Below are 23072 nucleotides of genomic sequence, written 5' to 3' on the forward strand. Positions count from 1 at the left end.
ACAAATCAAAACTAAGGACAGGCTACAAGCTTTCTACATTTATTTTTTGAATGATTTGTGTCAGAGGCCTCTTCCTTACAAGAGAAATTCACTTAAGAAGCAGCCTGAATCTCTCCTTCAGAGAGATCTTTATACATAACTTTATGCATAACTATTCACACTGGGAGTAATATTTGGGCGGACAGAAAGGCTTACAATAAAGTTAGATCTAGCAAGATTAGGTGGGGTGGTTTTTTTGTTTTGTTTTGCGTTTTTTTTCCTCTAGAAAATCAAAGTTTCAAAGTTATAGAGGATGGTATAACACTATTCAGTGATGTAATGTTAAAACACTACAGAAAAAAAAACTTAAATCCCCTTTAAAGACAGGGGAATCATTGCTGAGGTTTTTCTTAGCTACTGTAGTGATGGATCCCAGCAGAGAAACACAGACAAATCAGATGAAATTGACATGAAGTATCTGAATGCTAGAAAAGCTATAAATACTGGACTATGATCCCATTTATTTCCACCAGGAAAAATAACCTAGCCCACATTAATTTACCTGTAAAAGTCATTAAGGCAAGTATGACTAGAACAAATTTATCTTTGAAAATTATCTTTGAAAAGCCCTGCAATTCAAGAATTATGAGTCATTCCCTCCTCCAAGCCTCATCATTAAAAATAAATTATAATGCATTTATTTGTCAAGTGTTAGTTTAGCCTTTGAGAGCAGTTGCATTAGCCTTTCTGGCTTCCCCCCCCCACACCACTATCTGACCTTAGACTGTAGGGATTAGAAGAAAAATGTATGCATGAGTAGCATGTATGTAAATCAGTGATTAAAGAAAATCTCATTGCATAGCAGAAGATCTGCAAGAAACATTGAGTAACATTGCTATGAAATACTAGGAATCTACTGGGAAACCTGAACATGGGAAAAACTGTTTTGGGGGAAAACTGTTTTGACCTTAGTCCTTACAGCACACACATGCCACAGTAAGGTCTCCAGGAATATAGACTAGATAAGAATGAGATATATTGGGAAGAATCAAGTCCCCTGGCCTGCAGAGGAGCAACACATCTCTATGCTGCACTGTCCACATTTTCATCCGAGAAAGAAAATAAGATGTAACACCAGCACAGGGCCCCAGTGTACAAAGTCCTTGAATTGGGTGAGAAAGGATCACCCACCATCCCATATCATGCAGGCACAATAAGCAGAGAACAGTGATGCAGGCAAAGAAAGCCCCAAGGAAGACTGCAGAGCCCTACAAACTACAGCACTAGGTTTTGTATAGCTGAAGTGCCAACAACATTCAGACCAGCTAACACAGAGGGTGCTTGTGTTTTAGTGCTAATGATCACTTGTGGCTGAATGAGACATTTCCTCAGAAATACAAACCTTCGCTGTACCACTATGTACAGAAATATATTCCTTCTCCAGAACTATCACAAGTTCAAAGCCCTATATGGAAATGTTTATATCAGCAAGATCAATAGCACTGCCTTTTATATATCAGAAGTCTCCAGCTCCACAGCTGCTACTTCAGCATATATAAGAGATTAGTAGGATATAAAGGGATCAGGTTTGGCTTGATGTGATAAGACACTGAAAAAAAAAAAATCAAACAGGGAGAGGGGACATTGATTCCAAACAACTTGAGTTTGAGATGAAAAGCGAACAAGTTCCCTGCCATAACATCTTCTGAACATTAATATTTACTGTAAAGCTTTAGATCACCCACATTTTTCTTAACTGTCTTGATGTCAAAATAGAGACCCAGCTTGCAGCAAAGCAGAAACTATCACCTACAGTAACCACCTAGCAGAGGGTGGAAGTGTCTTGACTTTTTCAAGTGTAGTTGTCAAGTTATTCATCAGCTGAGGATGTTATTGCCCAGCATTAATTTGGGATTTGCACTTATCAAAATATGTTAACTTCACGTAGGCAGGATGCTGCTTTGGTAGAGACAGTGTACTCCAGCTGACCTCTCAGCTCTAGCTGCCACAACCCTTTCACAAAGTGGTGCTTACTAGCTCTCTGTCTGAAGAGAAGGTCTAGGATTTGAAAAAAGGCAGGTTACTTCCAGCTAGAAAATGTGGTGTCCATTTGCAGTCAGCTTCCACCTTGCATTGGGGCTGTAACTGGAGTAATTCACAAGTCAGCTCCCACAGAGAAATCTTTTTCATTCCTAAAAGATTTTCTCTTCTATATACTTAACCTTACTAAAAGTGCAATTCCCACTGCAGTCTGAAAGGCACAGCCTAGCCTCACAAGAAAAAGGGGCTCCTTATTTATTAAAAAGTCTTCTTTAAACAGCCTGGAAGTACCCCAGTGCGGTCCAGAGGGGAGGACCACACACCCCCAGGGCCACTCAACAGCAGAATGGACAAGACCAAATCAGGTTTGGCTCCCATACACCCCAACACAGCTTTCCATCACCAACCCAGTGAGTTTAAGCACTTCCAGCAGACCTTCTTGTTCACCCCATTTGCCAACAACACATACTCTGTTCCACAGTGTGAAAAGCACTTTTGCTCATCATATTTCACAAGCTTCAAACAGGAAAAAAATGCAGATAGTGTAACTGTTTTACAGGGCTCTGTATAGGTCCCAGAAGAGACCCTGAGCTGAGTGCACTGAGCAGTGCAAGCACTTTTCCCCGATGCATACCTGGCTCTCATTCAGCAGTGTAGATGTAATTTATTGGGACCTGGTGGGCCATCCCACATTTGCAGGTGGCAACAGTTCTGAGATTACATGATATTTTGGTTCATAACCCTTTGGGAGTCTATAAATGTGATGGTAAAAAGAACAGAAGTAGGATGATATTTAAAGTGAAACAGAGAAACTGCATCACTGGAAAAAGAACAGTATATAGGTCATACAAAAGCATCAATACAGATGACGCCTATTTCTCATTGCAACTTTTGATTCACAATTTCATTAAAATCTGAGTCATTTTTGCCCTCAACAAGAATTCAAAAATTATTAAAAATTAATCTCCTTAATGGGGCTCTCAAATACATTTTTCTGTTGACCCACATGTGATAAACTCAGAGTGATGACAAAGGATGTTAGAGTCTGGAATGAACCATTTTCTGTTCATTTTTGTGGTAGATGCCTTTGGACTCCTTCAGGGCTGCATATGGCCCCAATTGATAAACTCAACTTAAATTTGTAATTTTGTCTGGTAGGCATCCAATCTGAGAAACCCTAAAGTATCAAGGATGCTGTATTATCTGTAGAAGTGCAACTGACTTTGTATGGATGGGGTCCTGGAGTGTGCAACTTATTGTCCTAAAGAGGAAAAATACAGAAAAAAAAAGTAAACTTATATAAGAAGTAGTTTTGATGATCCAGAGAGGCAGCCAGGAAGAACAGACCTCAATTGCCTCCTTTTTAAAATATGTACTTGTAAATTAAGAAGCATTTCAAGATTAGGCATCTGTCCAATTCTTTTTATCATTTAGTGTATTATGCTAATGAGAACGCTGTTTCTTTAATTATCATTTGCAGAAAAAATTGCATTCAATCCCTTGATCTTCCTTCAAACCATCCCAATGCTTGATTCCCCATAGGCTTTTAATCACACAGCTCCAGTGTGAAACTCTGCATTTGAGAAAAAAAACTCTTAAAACTGGTTCACTGAGAAAGTTTAAATTGTTTTCTTATCCAAGCTATATCCTCCACCACTTGGCAGCTTAGGAGGAAGGACTAAAAGACTCAAATAGTAGTTTATGCACTGAAGGCAGCCTAATGCTGAAACCTATTATACTGCATATAACAGACACTAAATGCCAGAACTTGTTAGAGGTAGAGACAAGTGAGCTATAAAGTAACTTAATATCATCCTGTGGCACTTCTAATAGGATTTACTGAATTCTACTGTAAAGAGGCACTTACAGTACTCACAACTGCCAGTGTTAACTTTGTTATGCAAAGTTACCCATATCTGAGGTCCATGGGCATTTGCTACTAGTTAAGTGGCTCTACACATTTCAACACCACTTCTGTTTCTCCTGATGGATATATGCATAACCAAAGCCCTGTTTAGATATGAGCCCCAAAACTGCTTGGTGTGCATACCCACCCCAAGGCTGGCAGCAGCCCTCCCACACCTGCACTTGCCATGCAGCATCCCCAGATTCATGTGATGCCAAAGTCCATGCATGGGCTCAAGGACATGGGCCCTATACATCCTGAAAGTGTCCCCTTCAAGGGGATTTCACAGAAACCCCATCATCTTCAGGGTGAGGACAGGAGGCTGCACCAGCCCCAAGCCTAACCTACCTCACCAGTGCAGGGAGGACCAAGGGCCATCATCAATGCACACGTTCTCCTTCAGAGATGCAGATATTGTTAGGCTTATCTCTTCTGAAAAAACATCTTCACAGGATCACAGAATCATCTAGGTTGGAAGAGACCTCCAAGATCACCAAGTACAACCTCTGACCTAGCACTAACAAGCCCTCCACTAAACCATATCACTAAGCTCTACATCTAAACGTCTTTTAAAGACCTCCAGGGATGGTGACTCATCTTCTGAACCATCTCTGGTTTAAGCCTCCAAGGCAGGCTCAGAAGCCCCCAGCATTCAGAGAAGCTACTGGCATTTCTTGTGTTGATGAGCCACAGCCACCTCTGAATCAGCCTTCTGATATTTGCTTCACAGCAGTCCTGAAAAATATTGATGTTTACCAGGGTAGTTCCTCATGCAAGCAGAGCTGCACCAGTGACATGGACAGGGGTGCTGGGGACAAGTAACAGCCCCCAGACCTACTACAGAAAGGAAGAAGGAAGTTTTTTTTTGTTTTAGTGCACAGTGCAATAACTAAGCAGAATGTATACACCAGTTATGGTGTATCAATGTAGAGCTTAATTGCAGTATACATTGCATGCTGTGCTTTCATCCTGCCGTGAAACTGAAAGAAACAGTGGATTTCTGGATTTATTTTTTTTGTAAAGCTAAGATACAAATCACTAACATCTTGAAGAAAGTATTTACAAACAAATACTCTGACATCTCATTTATCTGTTTTGCCATAAAATTGGCTTATATGTGATTAATTACAAAAAATAAGCACAGCATGCTTTCATGCACTTTTCCTTTGAAATCAAGGTCACACTTTGTTTTGAAATTCAGAAAAAAAACAGTATGAATAATGTGATTATCATATCAGAAGGTTCCTCACAAGTAATTTTAAGTGGGTTAAACCAAGGGCTTCTGAAGTTGTTTCTATTATGTCACTGCAGGTGGGTCGTTTCTTAGCCCTTGTCTGTACCCTTCATTTTATTTGACTTACCTGATGTACTGAAAGCATGCCATAAAGTAGGATCCCTCATAACCACATTACAAGACAATGATAAAAGTTTATTCTTGTCCCAAAGCATTTACAAGCTGATTCCTGCTCCGTAGATTCAATCCTAGTTAGGACGCTGCACCTCAGAAACAATACATGAACACTGTGGTTATCCATGGGAACCTGGTAACTTCTGTAATCCACCTGAGCACATTCACCAAGCCCTTCTGCAAATTCTCTGCTCAAGATACTCTGCTACACAGACACCTTCATGCTAAGCACAGTGTAGTACTGGAAGATGTGGATCTTTCCCGGATATTTGGTTTGCATGAAATGGTCACATCCATCATCTGCCTGGGCAGCTCTCTACCAAGGGAACAAACTTTCACCAAGGCTAGGTCAGTACAAGTCAGTTCTGGTGACAGCAACATCATTATGTTGACAAGTTATTTCAAATAGTCATAAGTTGATTTCTGCATGTATGTTGTTTTAAAAACCTTTATTAGCGATTTGAGAAGGAACCACTTAAGACCATGCTTGTTTCACAAAGAAGAAAATCAACTTTTGACCTCAGCCACTGTCCTCTCCCTCTGCCAGTGTGCAGAGTGAGCCCCAGAGCTGACCACAGCATGAACTCTATCCCATGAAGTTTACCACATCTGCATTCTCCCACCTTTGCACAGCAGCAATCACAGGCTTACAAAAGACCACATGGATTGGGAGCTGCTGACTGCAGAAGTTAGACAAATAACTTCTATATACTTCTTCAATATGAATTGTCAAAGCACTTGACTTGTGTACTACAGCACTAACAGAAAGCTATGCCTTCACCAGTACTGTTAATATTTCAATAGCTTTTTTTTTTTATATAAAAAAAGGGCAAACTATTCATTCCTCTGAATACTTGCTTACAATTGCAATGACAGAGCTCAGTTTCAATTGAGATTTGAATTGCCTTTTTAAAATGAAGCTTAATTCTATTAAAGGTTAAGATAAAAACATGATATGGTCATGCTAAAAAATGACTTATTCAAGTAAACGAGTATGGACAAGATAAAAGGCATGGACACTACATGTACAAAGAAAACAAACTGGACTATAGGCAAGTCACAGGATGAGACAGGCTGGGGTCTGCTAGAAGTTCTTCAACTGAGATAAGAACAGAATGAGGTACTCCTCAAGCATATATACTCAAAGTTACAAAAAATACTGTCATACTTAATTTTATTCTAGCAGAGTATCTGTTCTGGAAGAAGCACTTACTAGAAGATTTCTGGAAAGTCTACAAGTACTGCTCCATGGCTTAGCACCAGAAGAAGTCAGCTCCAACTAATGTTACATTGACTCCTACCAGATACAGGTACATTTAACTAGGGATATACATTTAACTAGGGATACTTTATTACATGCCAAAAAAAAAAATCACTGTGCTACAGCCATAAAAGCTTTTTTGGTTAAAGAATTATAGCTAAGGAAAGTGACAGCAGCAGCAAAAAAAAAAAAACCTGTAAAACAAACCCACAGTACATAACAGATGGGGAAAAGACACTGATAACAATGAATACAAATTAACATTGCAGAAATGCACACGAATGATGGAAGCAAGCAAAAAAAAAAAAACACACAGAAGCCTGGTAAGGTTTATAACAATAGGAGCACCACCCTAAATGTAACAAGAGTAAGTGCATTCCAAGCTATGGCTTCAATAACCAGTCATTCCAGACTATAAAAAAATCAGGAAAAAACAAATGTACTTGACAACTGCTTCTACTCTGTTTTCAGCAAGATGCAGGATGCTCTATTCAAATCTCAGTGATAATGACATACCTCCCATGCCATCAGTAATTGGAGAGCTTTAAATAACCCCTCAATTAAAAACATGAATTCACTACCACAGGGCAGACATGCCAATAAGTTTCATGATGCAATGACTGCTGTTAAACATGACTACAGAGAGTTGAAATTGAAGCGGTATTGAAAAGGGTTAAGTGGGATAACCTAAGCTGCTATCGAACTGTTCAACTGACATCAGCAGTAAGCAGCATCAGGGAAAGGTTATCATGGGACACAATCAATAAGGCATTGAAAGACAGAGGCACAATTAACGCCAATCAGCACAGCTGTATGGAAAATAGGTCTGGTCATGTAAATCTGATCATTTGTATGCAGTTACATCATCATTTGATAATGGCAGTGCAGTGTGCTGACATGACACATTACTACTTCTAATTTCACACCATACATCAATTTAAAGTCATGCAATACATAAAGCCCTGAATTCAAAGATTCACCATACCTCCACACAGCTCCTACGAAATGAGTTTTAGAGGTGGCTAAATGGAGAATCAGCATCTCAGATAACAGATACCTTGTCAGTCCAGCGGGAAAAACAATTGGGGTACAACATTTGGAAGCTGAAGAGAGCTACAGACTGCCTCCAAGAGCAAGGCTCATTATTTATTTTAACAATTTACCTGTGACATGGCAGATTCGTTACCACTGACACCCTTTAAATCAAGGCCTTGATCTCCTTCAGGAAGATATGCTGAACAAAGGAATTAAAGGACAACTGATATACCCTGTATTTCTTTGACCTGCGCAGAGCAGGCAGAAAGAACTTATTCACATGGTCCCCTCTGGCCTTTAAATTTGTAAGTCTAGGAAACAATGACCCAGACATTAATAATCCCCCTGGAATTTAAAGCAATAAGTGAATCATGCTTAATCCATCCGATACAGTATAGGATGTCTTGAGTATTTCTATGAGATTTCAATGGTAATCCCATGTTAAATTACTGGGTGACTTAAAATATCGTTAAGTTGCTTTCCTGAGTTTCTGCTTATAGCTGAAAGCAGCTACAAAACTATTAGAGGCATTTCACTAGCTGTTTGTGTAAATACAGATGTATAGCATCAACTGTCTGATCCACAGCTTCCCATGCAGACCACTTCAAGCAACTCCTTGGCATTATTGAAAATAGTTTCCTATGAGAACAGCATTGCAGTGCTGTCAGGATACCTCCCATCAAGCACAAGCACAGTGCATTGCCCTCGTAAACTCATACAGATCTCTTGAGCAGGGTTATGCTTTTGTATACCCACTATCTTCATACACAAAGCTCTGAGATCAGTATGAAGAAAGTGAAAGGCACATTATCTCCAAACACACAACACTGGGTCCTCCTTGAAAGAAGAGAATAGAGGAGTTTGAAACTGGCCAGGAAGCTTTATTCTTTTTTAAAGTCTTACTTTGACTACAGTAGACATGTCAGCTCAAAAAGGAAGAGGACACATTAGTAAGAACAAGGACTCAACACCTGCTGATGAAACATACTTAAGGGAAAGGAACAATTTAATGGGACATTTTGGAGATACCTACCATGAAATTACTTGCTCTGCTCTTTTTATCTTGTTTAATTATCTTTAAATAATACTGAATCATTGTACAATTCCTGCTTCATATAGTAATATAGTCTTTCGTAATTGTCATCCAAACACTGAAGTCCTCAAACTAGGAAATCCACAGGCACAGAGAATTAAGAATACTCAATAGGGCTCGTATGTATTCCTCACTTCAGGTCACTTGTGCTTTTTGGCTCCATAGCCAAATTCCAAACCAGGGTCCAACGTTGGACTTCATCCAGTTAGTGGCAGTGAGAGCTAGGCATGGGTCTCAGCAGCAGCTCTTCCTAGGCACAGGAGTTGTACAGCTTTAACTTCACTGCTGGAGTTAAGAGGCTTACAACCACATTAATGAGAAGGAAAAAACAGTTACCTGCTTGTAAAAGAAATGAAATATTTGTACATGGGAAATGCATAACAAGAAGTGATGTGCATTCTCTACTACAAAGTTATGCAGGTGTCCTCAAAAAAAGTGTACTGCCTTTCCTCCTTTTGTGTCAGAAAAGAAGTGCAGGAGCATCACATGCCACCTATAAGCCCAGCAGGTGTTTCTCCCATTGCAGGTTTAGGTGCCTTACTGCTGTGGGATTGTACCCAAGATGCACATGCCACTCAGAGACAGTTACACCCAACCCAACCACCCATTTCTCAGCCAAACACACATCTGCGTGAGCATGACTTGCCAGAGAAGCAGCTTTCAGCTTGGATAAGGGGTGGGTTATTCCTCCCCAGACTCCTGCAACCATACAGCACATGTATCAGATAGGAACTGACACGTGATGCAGTGCTGTCTCATGCATCTGTCCAGTTGAAGAACCCCTTGGAAGCCAGGATCATGCTGTGATTGAGCCTGATGTCTGCTTCACCTTTCCAAGCCCTACTAGTCCTTATTGTGTCTGTAGCCTGGGCTGGGGAAGAAGATGGACACGATAGCATTTCCTAAATCGAGTGGGATCAGGGAATGCTCTTGGTAGTAACCTGGATTTGTGGTTTTTGCTTGTGTGGTATCAAGCTGAGGAAGGAAATCAGAGTCATCACTCTTGAGTGATTCCTCACCATGCTGCAGGCCAGAGCCATTCCCACAGGTTTCTCTGGGATCCTGGCTATTTCCCAGTTCTGGCAGGAGCTCCAGGCCAGACCAGGAGCAAGTCTCCCCAAAGGACAGAGCAATGTGTTTTCCAGGTCACCAGATTTACTCCAGCCAGGCCAGTTTTGTTTTTTTTTCCTGCTCCTGGGACAGGATCAGACCTGCCTGCAGGAGATGCATACCCAGAAAGCCACACAGTTATGTGGACAGTTGATTTGTCTTGTCCTGCAGTACAAGCCACTGTGGTAGGAATGACGTAGCACACAAATTTGACCAAGCCCTTCAAGGTCATCCACTAGATTGTCTCACCCTACTAACACAAGGGTTGTTTTTTTTTTTGTTTGTTTTTTTTTTACAGGTATAACATCATTGCTGACCTTCCAGAGGCTTCAGCAAGCACCATTATTGCTCACAACTACCAAGCACAACTTCATGTCACCACAACATGACTTTACTAGGATCCACAGTCATCTCCCAGCCTGTAGAATTATACCTTCCCTACCATCCCAAGCATAAAAGACCAGCTTCAAATAGTCATATCTTTAAAAAAAGAACTCTTGACAGTCCAAAGAGCTACGCAAAGGAAGTAACAAGATTCAGTTTAGATATGAATCTAAACTAGCATAGCACATTCTCCAATATACATTATACATACCAGGCAAAATTCAAAATCATTAGGGAAGACATCTATTTACATTTGATAATTCCCCCAGTACAAGAGCCTCATAGTTCACTTTGAAGTCACCTTTATCTACATTGCTTATAAAATTGTTGGAGGGCGTTTTCTTTTTGTTGGACAGAATAACACTAATACAAAAATCAAAGACCACTTGCAAAAAGAGCTCTTTGGTGGCAAACATTTATAAGATTAAATCACACAAAAACAGAAGACACTTACCCAAAATGCTGGAAAAACAAATTTTACTTCCATTGGTGATAGTTTACCCTAGAAAACAGTCCCAGGGTGGAAACCTTTAAAAAAAAAAAAAACAAACAAAAGGCTCGTTAGAATTAGAGTAGGTAACAAGGGCAAACACCATCAAACCTTTTGTAAACACTCTGCTAAAGATCAAACATCCTGCACTTCTGATTGCTGTCCTGTCTCAATTTCCTGACAAGAACTCACAGATAAGTTGATCCTAGTTAAAAGTAACTCAAATGAAGCAGTGCACCTACCCTGGAAAAAGAGGAAGATGCAAAGCTTTGAAATAAACACCACATTTTCTGTTCCTCTTCCTCTGTAAGACCTTTAAAGCCAGTCAATGCTCTTAAGTGAAGTTTAGGTGCACAAGCTGAAGGGGAAGCACAGATTAAGCCTAGTCAGGTTTTGATGTATTTATAAAGATCAGTATTTAAGAGACTTTGTGCTATTCGGTCCCCTGTTCACATGCCACATTTTGATGGAATAAGAGCAATGCATTGCTAATTCAGGGAGATTTAGCTGAATTTGTTTCTGATTAGATCATCCAGGAAGAGTAGGGAGGGAAAGAAGAGAAACCAGAGCTAGAAAGATCATCCAGAAAATACGTAAGTCAAGAGAAGATCGCAGTCACAGGAAACAAATATCACATAATGGTGGTTATGGTACCAGAGATCACAGCTCAAGCCAGGGAAAGAAAGCCAGTCCTGAGATGTGATAAGATGTCTTGAGATGTACTTTTACAAGTGGTAAAAGATACCAAAGTCAAGCTGCCGTGAAACAAGATGAGAATCTTCAAAATAGGACCGATCAGACCATATATTAAAAAGCTTTGCCATCTTTTTTGTCATTAGTTCAGTGACATGTATTTGTATTAAAAGAGAGATTAGAGTGAGGAGTTAAAGGCACAAGTGCAAGGGAGACCACAAACAGGGATGTGACTGTAGGACAAGCAGAGCAGATGGACAACAGAAGAGACCTGTATGACAGGGCAGAGAATGGAAGGACAGCTGAGTTAAAAATGAAGTCATAAGACAACTCCTTCTTTGGGGTTCGAAGCAGGTGGAGAAAAGTTGGATGAAAACTTAGATACTAGAAGATGAAGATACAGATGGGATTTAAGGTAAGATTTAATTAAATAGTAGTCTTTAAAATGTTTTATTCACATGCGATTTGTGGTTACCATTCTTGATGCATTTCATAGAAATGTGGTAAAATCACAAATCCAAAGAAGTCTGCAGAAAAATTTGCACTAATTACAATGAAATTTATACTTTGGCAATGAATATTAGGTATGTTCTATTCCTCCCCTTTCATTCCCCAACAAGGCAGGTTGCTTCTTTTCAAATAACTCCGTTAAATTAAGTTGCATGTTCAGCCTCATTAGCCACCATCTCTATCTTCCTGCAGTTTTAATTAGATAGGTCTTTGTGCATGGTTACCTCAATCCTTCCCCTAAACAACCCCCTAACATTGTTTTTTATTGCACCATTCTTCAAATGCTCCTAATTACACGGGGGGCTGCCAGCACTCTCAGAGCAGAGCTCTCCCATGGAAAAGCCAGGAGGTGCAGCCTGCACCAGAGGTAGAGAGGCACATGTATCCTTAGGGCAGATCTAGGGGGTTAGATGCTTTTCCATGCTGTTTTACCCACTTTAACCAAGACAACAGATCAGGAAATAGGGTCAAGTGAAGGCTCAGACCTGCTGCAGGGACACCAAGCCACATGGAGCTGACTTCTCACTGCAGCTCCACTCCTGCTCCATGAGCTCACCTGCTGGTCCACCACCTTCACATCCAGCACACAAACACAGGGCAGGAAGGAGGTCCTGCCACCCCACTGGAGTCAGGGGGACATCAGAGACCCCTGAATTTCAGATTTGTGCCTGACCGCAGCATCTGCCACAAAGCAACCCCCAAGTGAGCCAGCATTTCCCCATGGGAAACAGGATGTGGCACTGCCCCACAAGACAAAAATCCTCAGGAAGACCTTCTCCAGCAGCCTTTAATCAAGGGTCTGACCTAACCTTCAGTCCATTATTTTTTTTTTTTTTTTTAAATCAAGCACAGGAGCAAACAAATGTGCCAAAAATCACACAATTATCTGCTTCCAGCTGGAAATTGGGAGGTAAAGGCTGATTGAGCTCCACCCCAGGAGCTCAGCCCCATTGAGGCCATTCCTTGCCACCAAAGGTCAGGGCAGATCACCACAGCCGCTGGGATTTATGCAAGAGACATGTTGCTCCCGGCTCCTTTCAAATCCCAAAGACACTGCTGTTATGTAACGGGAACAATCAAACCAGGCAGCTTTTCAGAGATTTGATTCTAAAACTGCTGAGCAGCTAAAAATGAATGTGCCGTGGTGTTTTCTGCCTGCACCCTGCACCGGGTTAACCTGAAAGCTGCTGCAGCTCACAGCGACTCAGCTAGCACGTCACCCGAGGCATCGAGATCCAGAAGGTGAAATAAAGCAACATTTGCCCATGTTCCCACCAGGTCCTCAGGGGAGCACAAAGCTCTGTGTCTTCTGACCTGAGCCTCAGGGCTTTCATTTCTTCAGTATCAGTGGCTGGCTGGCTCCGCTGACATTAAAGGATTACTCACATGAATAAAGGCAGAGGGCCTGGACCTGAACTTTGCAGCATGGACAAAGCAACGCTGTCCTAGCTACTAGCTCCTGTTCCTGTAACATCCCCTGCCTTGTGCATGCAGCAGTTTGAATTCAGAGGCTCAGGTAGATTATTTGACTACTGTTCCCTTTTTTAAAGCCTCGCTCTATCACATTGCACCAACAGCTAAGCAGCCTTTTCATCGTAACAGCAAGAGAAGAACCTCAGATCCCAGCGGGCTGCTACACCAGAACAAACACGTTCATTCCAAGAGCACGGCTCTGCCGGGTGTACTTGACTGCAATTTACTTGTGAATGTCTTCTGAGCACAGCATCCTGCCAGCTTTCCCTGTGCACAGCATGCCACGATTCCTCCTGGCATTCTGGCATGAACAAATTACATCAGACCCAGAAATGTTGAATACAAAGCTTTATTTTTCCCCCATCAATCTAACTCTTATTGAATAACATCAACGCACCCTGTAGCATAGAAGTACACTAATCAGGAGTCATCCAGTCCCTCTGAAATTTGCTAATAGTATAAGCTTCAGAATTATTATGAGGACTGCAAGCAAATCTCAGGTGGCTTAAAGGGTTGTTCCACATGCCCTGTGCAAAACTTGGCAGGGACAACACATGCCAGAGGGCTGGAGCATCTCTGTTCATCATCCAGCACCACCAGAGCATCTTTGTTCAAGCTCTCCTGCCAGGTTGGCTTCTTGGCAGCCTTAGTATTTTGCCATAACTTAGAGCTGCCTGGAGGGATAATAACCACAGAAGCCAACTCGTTTAGGATAAGCTATCAAACAGTTAAAATCCAAAAGCAAAACTTAATAGAGAAACTAATTAGCCCAGCATGTGTTTTGGATGCTTGTTTACTTTTAAGCTATGATTTCAAAGGGAAGTCAATCTCCTGTAAGTGCTTGCTGAAGTGATACTCACAGCTGTGCAGAGAAAGAGCACAAGTTATGCCTTTCTTCCAGCCCTGCATCCAATGCAATAGCTGCCTCAAAGTTTATCACTGGGTAGAACAGCCTGAAGGCTCACACAAGGAGCAGCAACCTGTACAGCACACCATCAGCTCAATGAAGGGTCACGATTGCAGACTGGGAGCGGAATCCAAGGAATTTTGCAACTGATGCTCTTGCTAGTTTTAGGGCTTGCATAAAATCACTAATCTGCATGTGATGTCACTACCAGCAAAGCCTGGGAACCGCTGCTGCACCAGATGCTTCAAAGGATTAACTCATTTGCAGAGTTTTGATACAGATGACTCTGCTGGAACAAAGTGGGCTTCTCCATGCAGTTCCCAAATGCCCTGCAAGAGTGGGCCAGCATGCTGCTCCCAATTTCTGGAGAGGAAGCTAAGGGCAGTCTTAAACTCACTTTAACACAATTACAGAGGAACTTAGATCTGCTTGTCTTCCAGCCAGGGTGCTACAGAGGTCACTTTCTGCACTGTAGAGCACCTTTAAACACCAGCACACAGGAGCAGAATAACTTCATCTCTACCAAAAGTCAGTTCCTGCCCTGAAATGTGAAGGTTCGCAGGCCCAGGAGCTTTGACAAACTGCCAGCTTTATAGCTACTTAATTGCAATAACAATTCTTCCAATAAATTACTATGACGACTGCTTAAATAAAGCCTTACAGACAGCCCTTCCTTGTATCAAGGAAGTCTTTGTACTTTTTAGATGTCTTCAGTGTTTTTCAGACACACCTTTCAGCTGCACAATGGTAATCTGATTCTATAGCACAATGGACTAACAGATCTTTAATTGACATAAATCAGTTCCTCACCCTGAAATCCAGAACATCACATGACACCCTTGCTAATTGCAATGGGCAGAATAAATTAGGCTTCTGGAGAGCAAAGCATCAAAAGTATACCCAGTCATAGTAAGATAGTGCTGGAATAAGTTACAAAAATCCATCTGAATTACTTTCCTGAAGACTGTTTCAATAGGTTTGAGTCTGTAAGGAGCTTGCTATTGCAAAATCATCATGCACCTAAGCTTTGCTGCTTGCTACTTTCCACTTTCAACTACTTATGACCTCCTCAACAAAGCTGACTGCAGAATTTTCTGTAAGAGTTGCATTTAAACAAGGCCAGCATGATTATAAATAACATGCTAATGCACAGTCCTTTTGTTGGGAAAGCGTTTGCTAAATCTGATGTGTTTCAGTAGTCTTAGGAGTTGGACTCCACAATCCTTGTGGACCCTTTCCAATGCAGATATTCTGATTCTTGTTAGCAAACCTCAGCATCCAGCCAACGTATCTCCTATTGTACCACTTGTTGCTGACATTTCAGCATCTTTACTGACATGTCCATTATTATGCTTTATTTTTTTTCCTCCTCCAGAGTGCTCAATCAAATATTATACCACTGTACAAGTCTATTGTGCTTCATGTTATCTACCAATGTGTGACTCTCCAGAAAACACATTTTTGGAGCCTGCAGTTTGGTCTGCAGTTCTGTCCTACGCTGATTTCTGGTGACTCCTTCAGGAATTTAGGAAGTAAAGCTGAAAGTTTTACTTATGAATAAAAGTTCTTGCTTATTACTATTTCTTAGTGGATACTGAATTCCCTGCCCAGCCTCTGATGTGCTGCTGTGCTTTACAGATGTGGAGAACAGCAGTTCTGCAATATCTGTGCTGCTAATTCTTGCCTCCTTTATCTCATTAAGTATCTAGCATTGGTTGCTATATCCTGATGTGTTTGGCATAGAAATAGACACTCCAGAAACGTGGCCCAGAAGCGTTAAACTTCTTTCTTTATACAGTCACTATCACTACAGACAACACCTTACAAAACTTTACCATAGGAGACACTGCTGAAAAGGCAAGTAGTTTCTCTATCAGATCCAAACCTCTACCTGTCATTTGTTAGATCAGTAGCCAAATACCAATTTCTGTCCTTAAAAGATGAACATATGGAAGGATCTGGTATCATATCAAAAGTTACTTCAAATGAGCCACATGGACACAGCCTTGCAAAGCTTTCCTCAGCCCCCCTAGTCTCATGCAGTGATTTCCAAACTCACAATACATTGCTGAAAGGCTCACTTACAAAATCCCCCTTTTGTACATTGTACTGCAGCTCTATTCTGCTGGAATTAAGGCGCTGATAAATAAAGCAAGAGTGAGAAGTTAATCTCCATCTTCACACACGTAGCTCGCTGCTACCACACTCCTGCAGTACAGGCTGTGCTGCTCTCTCCAGCAGATTGCAGAGATGGAAGGAGACAAGCAATCGGGTATATTTAATGGCATTGGAAAACAACAGACCGGCTAAGAGTTCACAGAGCAGGGGATATAGAAAAGCCCACACCCCTGCTTCAAACAGGGGGTGAGAAACAGTGAGATCCACAAACACTACACAGAACATACAGAGAATATAATAATTCCTGTAGGAAATCAACCCAGAGCAAGGCATTTCTGCATCACTTTACATCCAGCTCAACTGCTGCCAAGTGCTTCCTCCACACAGCCATCCACCGCGAAGTTACAACCTGCGTGCAAACACTTGACATTTAATTATTGTGCTACCGCTACCTGAATACCCGCAAATATTTCCAGCGCTTGACTTGTTGGGAAGTATTTATTGGGGTTTTGATCTTTGAAGTTTCATACAGTGATGAATGGCCAGGCTCTTTTCATGCTCAAAGCAACTGGGCTCAGCTGCTCCCTAGTAGGGAGGGGAAATGGAGCAAACTAAGCAGAGTTGGAAATTGCCAGCCTAGATGAACAGCTCTTCAAGAAGAGGTGCTTATGAGTAGAGAGAGCTGCACCCATCATCCTGTCCTCCACATTTTTGCTTTTTCCCCTCGCACCGAGGGGAAACACTGGCTTGTAACTCACGGTAGAGGCTTTATTTGCCTTTCAGCAGCGAGGAAAATCGAGGTGCACCTCCTCGGAAGGGTCACCGGGCTGGGGCCGTGCCCAGCGGGATGCTCTCCCCCTGCCCCTCTCGCACCCAGCGCCCGGAGGCCCCCAGGACGCGGCGCCCCGCTTCTCAGCATCCTCCAAACTTTCGCAGGAGCGGAGCTGACACCGCACACCGCCCACCCCAGCCAGCAAGGCTTCCTCCTTCCCTGCTCTCCCACCCCACGGAGAGGCTCCCACACACCCGCTACCCCCTCGGAGCACAGCTCGGGGACCGCTGCGCATCCCCGGCGGCGTGGGGACCGCTGCGCATCCCCGGCGGATTTTTCCACCCAACCTCCCCATCCCATAGGGATGCGTGGCAGAGACAGAGGGCAAACCCCACGCACTCCCATGGCGCTGCCCCGAGTGGGGCAGCGATGCTGGACTCTCACCTGCCTCCGTTTCTACCTCCTCCTCCTCCTCCTCCTCCTCCTCCTGCCGGCAGGACGGAGCGGGGGCCGCCGCCGGCCTCCTTTATATAGCGGCGGGGGGCGCAGCCTCCGAGCCGAGCCGAGCCGAGCCGCAGCGCCCCCCCGCGGCCCGAGGCTCCCCCCGCGCCGCCCCCGCGCCCCGAGCATTGGGGGGGGGGGGGGGCCGTGGGAAAAGCGCCCCGTTTCGGGCCCCGGGATGCTCAAAGAGGAAAGGAGGAGCTGGTCCCCAAAAAGGGGAGCCCGCAAGGTGAGGAGAGGGCGTCGGGGTGGAAAAGGGGGGGGTGGATAAGGTGGAAAGTTAGCGGGGATGCGTGGGGAGCAGGGTGGTGGTGGGAGCTGCGCGTGAAAATTACACGTGCGGGGGGGATACAGGAAAAATTGGGGAGGGTATTTATTGGGTATGTAGCGATAGGACAAGGAGAACGGCTCTAAAGTAAAAGAGGGAGGTTTCGATTAGATATTAGGAAGAAATTCTTCCCTCAGAGGGTGGTGAGGCCCCGGCACAGGCTGCCCAGAGAAGCTGTGGATGCCCCATCCCTGGAGGTGCTCAAGGCCAGGCTGGATGGGGCTTTGGGCAACCTGGTGTGGTGGGAGGTGTCCCTGCCCATGGCAGGGGGTTGGAAATGGGTGGGCTTTAAGGTCCCTTCCAACCCAATCCATTCTGTGATTCCATGATCCTATGAAATTAAGGCTCTGTAACACATAAATGGTTCATAGCAGATTACTCAGTGGGGATCTTGGGCTCTCACTTTCCATGCTTTCCAGGGAAAACCGGCCTCTGTGTGCTGTCACTCCCTCGGGTCTGGAATCCAAGTACAGGTCGGCATCTGCTGGGGAAGGCACGATGTGGGCAGAAATGTTATCGGGCAGAAATGGGGCTTGTCCATGCCAAAGCTTTTCCACGCCTTGTCTGGCTGCTCTCCGGTTCTCCCTTTCTCTTTCACTTCAAAACAAACAATAAAATGTAAAACTAAGTGGAGGCACAAATTTGCTTTTCAGTGAAACTCACAACTCGAACAGCAATCCCCATCGCTTTTGCTATGTTTAAATTCTTGCCCTGGGGTTTTACTCCTGTTAGGGGAGTAAGCTGCATGGTGCAGGCAGGGTCTCTTTGTTGTATGTTTAAAGCCTTATCTGCACTGTGTTACAGCTATCTCGGTGAGTGTTGTGGTATTCTTGATGAGCTAGCGCTCATTGCCTCCATCGGCTGTTAAAATCAGCAGCAGGCACGAGATCAGATGGGAGCTTTATGATCTGTGTCTAATGCTGGGCGACGCAATTAATTTTTATGAAGTCCTCCGGGCAGATGCACGCAGAGCTACTCAGGAAGAGGATGCCAGCCAGATGCCACATGGCCTTCTCTTGCCTAGGAGCCCCCACGACAGCTCTTGGAGACACCAGGAGAAGAGCCAGGACTTCAGGACATGCATTCAGAGGCGTGAAATTACATGTAACTGGAAGACTGGGGAGACCTGGGCAGGAATATCCATTGTCTGCATCCCTAATCAAACCTAGCCCTTTGGCAGCTGGGATCCAGTACAGTGAGCATCCCCGAAAAATATCCCTTGCCCGGTGCCCACCTGATCAGGCTGATGTTACGGTCTCATGTGGCAGGGCAGTCGTATCACAGGGTGTATCCTTATTTCCCAGGAATGCGATAGCTTCCTTATTTCTGCCTGTGCTCAAACACGCTGTGCTCGCATCTGTCTGCAGTTTAAAGTGCCAAGTACATCCCTGTGGCACCATCAGTCTGTCTCCTATCCTTAAAGGACCTTCGTTTAGAGTTTGTTCTTCCCTGCTGAAAAAAAAATTAGCTGTATTTCCCACCCTCATCCCCACCACCACCACCTTGTGGACTAAATGATACTCTTGAACTATAAAGACAATGGAGATGAAGCACCTCAGCTGGTGAAGTGGCTGAGAGCATCCCTCTCTCCGGCGTGAAGGAGGACCCTGATGAGACCGGCTCTGGCAGCTTTAGCCGTGGTGGGTTAGGGATGGAGAAATCTTGCTGTTGATGTTTCCCTCTCATTTACTCCAGCCCAGCCACCCAGACACCTTGTACCCCCAAGCACTTCAGCCACTGACTTTCAGAAAGCAGCAACAACGCTTGTCATATCCAAAGGCATCGCCAGGAGACTCCTGAAGTCAGGGGCTTACATGGGAGGCAGCCTTTCACTACCCTCATTTTACACTAGAGCCTGAAAGGACCCACTGGCTATATTAAAACAGTGTCATAATTGTGGAAGCCCAAATTCATGCAAGATATTAATCAGACTGCCAAGATCTGTTATATGAAGAAAAAACAAATCCGTGCTGGCATTGAGTTTCTCTCCTCAAAAGAACATTTTAGCAAACAATTATCACGCCGAGTGCTTGACTTCTGATCGCGGAGCTACCGCAGTCTAAAAGATAATTCATGCTATTATCACACCTAATTAAAAGCTACTTAGCTGCAGAATGTGGGCTCCACTTTATTTTTAGATTCCATACAGAGGTGAAATTATCTGCTGGAGATAATTCACCTAAACTTGTTTTTCTTAAGCATTTGAGAGAGAGATTTGTAGCCCATACAAATAAACAGTGAAATATTTCACCACTCCAACAAACAAAAATACATTGATTGCACTGTGAAGTGTAAAATAAAGTGATGAGAAGCAGTGGGTGACTTTAACAGGGCAGAGCACTTTCCAGTGCTGTTTCAAGCCACAACCACTGTCAGTGTGTTTTAGAGCAAGCTGCTGCAGCTGCAGAGAGGTGGCAGAATAGCCTCACACATAGACCTGCAAATAAAACAGCAAGGAACCTGTGGCCCAGAGCAACTTGTGAGCGAGCAGAGTGTGATCAGAGATGGATGTGACCCTGATGGGGCTGGGAGGCCACATGTCATAGCCACGATGAGCCCCCCAAGCCTTCCTTCCCTTGTCATAAGGGCATGGATCAGAGGCACAGTGGAGGCACCCAGGCTTCATCCCTCATGTTCAAACAAGCGCCCCAATGCATGTGATATATACTCTGCTTCATGCAATAAAGCACTATGCCTGTGGGCTGAAGCACAGCTATTAGTTTAGACAGCATAAATTAAAAAAAAAAAAAAAAAAAAAAAAAAAGCGTCTTCATATTAATAACATTGTCTTAGGGCCACAGGGGCACCAGATGGGAGAGCAGAATCAAGGGATGTGTAGCATGGATATAGCCAGTCTGTGTCATTTGGCCTCGGGATCAGAGAGCGGCTCCTGGCTGTGTTTACTTAGTAGTAAATGCAGAGCTGGTGGTGCCAGAAAGCTGCACAAGGCTTATTTCTCTGCAGAAATAACTGAGAGGAATGAAAGAATTTAGCTTTGCAGAGTTCTGGGAAACAACATGAGTAAAAAAAAGATAGATAGATAGATAGATAGATAGATAGATAGATAGATAGATAGATAGCCTCCCCACATGCTTAGGTCAAGCTGCAGCATCATATTAAGGCTATTAGTCCCGGAAGACTTTTCAAAGGTTGCTGCACCAGGGAAGATGCATCTCAGATCTGCACGAGGGAGGGTGCACAGAGCATCTCCTGGGATACCTCCCCAGGAGCAGGAGCACTACCAAAGGCAAGTGTAAAGAAAATGGTGAGTGAGCAGGTGGGTGCCAAGCAGAGCATGCTACAAACAGGGCAAGGACCCGGTGTGGCTCCTGGGGCCAGCTGGTTTTGTTTAAATGTCACCTTACACTTCACCAGCTAAAACTCAAGTGCTGACTTTCTTGTGTTGGAATGAAGCCATCTGATATTGACTTAAGCATCTTCTGGTCTTGAATAGCTGTAAACACATATATTGCATCAACACGAGGGGTGAGAATGATACTTAAACCGTTATCAGTACAATTAAAGTGGGACAAATACTGCATCAAAATAAACACTGAGGAGCTGGCTTGGACTGTGGCTGTTGCTCTTTTCAACAGGAGAGAACCTGGCTCGTTGCAAACCCCCACAACCTGTGCTGGAAAGATGTAGTGGAGCTCTATATAAATTACAGCTAAATCAGTTGAATCCCTCATCTGTGAATGTTGGCTGGCTAATTTAATGAGAAATAAAATGTTGCAGCCAGAGCAAATCTATCATGTAAAGCAAACAGTCTGGCCAGAAAAATATCAGCTTCATCCATCAAGCCAATTGATCCTTGATTCAAAATGAGGAGGAATATCTTGTATGCTGAAATTACTAGTGACTGAATATCCTGCTAAAACATATTGCATTAGGCACAGAAACAGCAATAACCTGATCATTTTTGAGTGGAGTACAACCAAGTGGTGAGGATGAGTGCAAATACTCTTTTTTTTTTAAATGGCTCTGATTATTTTAAGCCGTAAATTCAAAGTCTTCTGGGATCACAATAGTTACCTCTCTGAGCTGTGTTACTGCTTGATAACAGCAGCAAAAACACTACAGACAGATGATAAAGCAGTTTGAAGTGAGTTCTTGTGAATGACACCATGGAAGAAATCCGTCCCGTGAGAGCCAAGGAATCCCAGTCATGAAGAAGAGCAATCGCAGTCAGATAAAAATGGCAGCTTGCTCAGCGCATCGACCTCCTGTCTGAACAAATAAAATTGAATGCATTTACTTAGACTAAGGGGACTTTTCATGTGAGTGATTTCTAATCACCATGAGTAAGACTGCTCAATTTAAGTAACAAATACACAGTCCTTTCAATTTTCGTTCTGATTTTTAGTAAGGAACCATTATAGTGGAGGAAAATACTGTGATAGTCTGAGCAATATGATTCTATACATTTTATGAACTTTCATTGATTCATGACCCTGCTCCCCATGGGGTCCCTCCCATGGATGCCGTCCTTCCCGAACTGAGCCTGCAGGGGCTACCCACAGGCTGCAGCTCTTCAGGAACTGCTCCCACACGGCTCCGTCCCACGGGGTCCATCCCCCAGGAGCAAACTGCTCCAGCACGGGTCCCCCACAGGTGGGCGGCAGCTCCCCCCAGACCCCCTGCTCCTGCGTGGGCTCCTCTCCACGGGCTGCAGCTCCGGCCCGGGGCCTGCTCCTGCGGGGGCTCTCCATGGGCCGCAGCCTCCTCCAGGCCACATCCACCTGCTCCACCGGGGGCTCCTCCACCCATGGGGGAGCTGCAGCGTGGAGATCTGCTCCATATGGGACCCATGGGCTGCAGGGGGACAGCCTGCTCCACCAGGGGCCTCTCCACGGGCCGCAGGGGAACTGCTGCTGCCTGCCTGGAGCACCTCCTGCCCTCCTGCTGCACTCACCTGGGGGCTTCAGGGCTGCTGCTCTCTCATCTCTCACCCCTCTCTCCCAGCAGCTGTAGCTGGCAGAGCTGTTTATCTCAGGTGTATCATGCAGCTTTAGGGCTAGAAGGCAGCTGGTCCCACAGAAAAGCTGCCTTAGCAGCCAGCCA

At 43.9% G+C, this 23072-nt stretch overlaps 1 protein-coding gene across 1 annotated transcript in view; it reads right to left on the reverse strand.

Moving 5' to 3' along the window:
* MTUS2 (microtubule associated scaffold protein 2) overlaps positions 1–17652 on the reverse strand; it is a 292552-nt gene extending 274900 nt beyond the window's left edge. Inside the window, exons 1-2 of the mRNA XM_032208295.1 lie at positions 17624–17652; positions 10671–10744 (exon numbers count right to left, since the gene is read on the reverse strand). The gene's annotated coding sequence lies outside the window, so the exon portion shown is untranslated. The remainder of the gene's footprint in view (positions 1–10670; positions 10745–17623) is intronic.
* Between the last annotated feature and the right edge of the window lie 5420 nt (positions 17653–23072).

The sequence above is a fragment of the Aythya fuligula genome, chromosome 1 (assembly GCF_009819795.1).
Source record: "Aythya fuligula isolate bAytFul2 chromosome 1, bAytFul2.pri, whole genome shotgun sequence".
Taxonomy (NCBI): Eukaryota; Metazoa; Chordata; class Aves; order Anseriformes; family Anatidae; genus Aythya; species Aythya fuligula.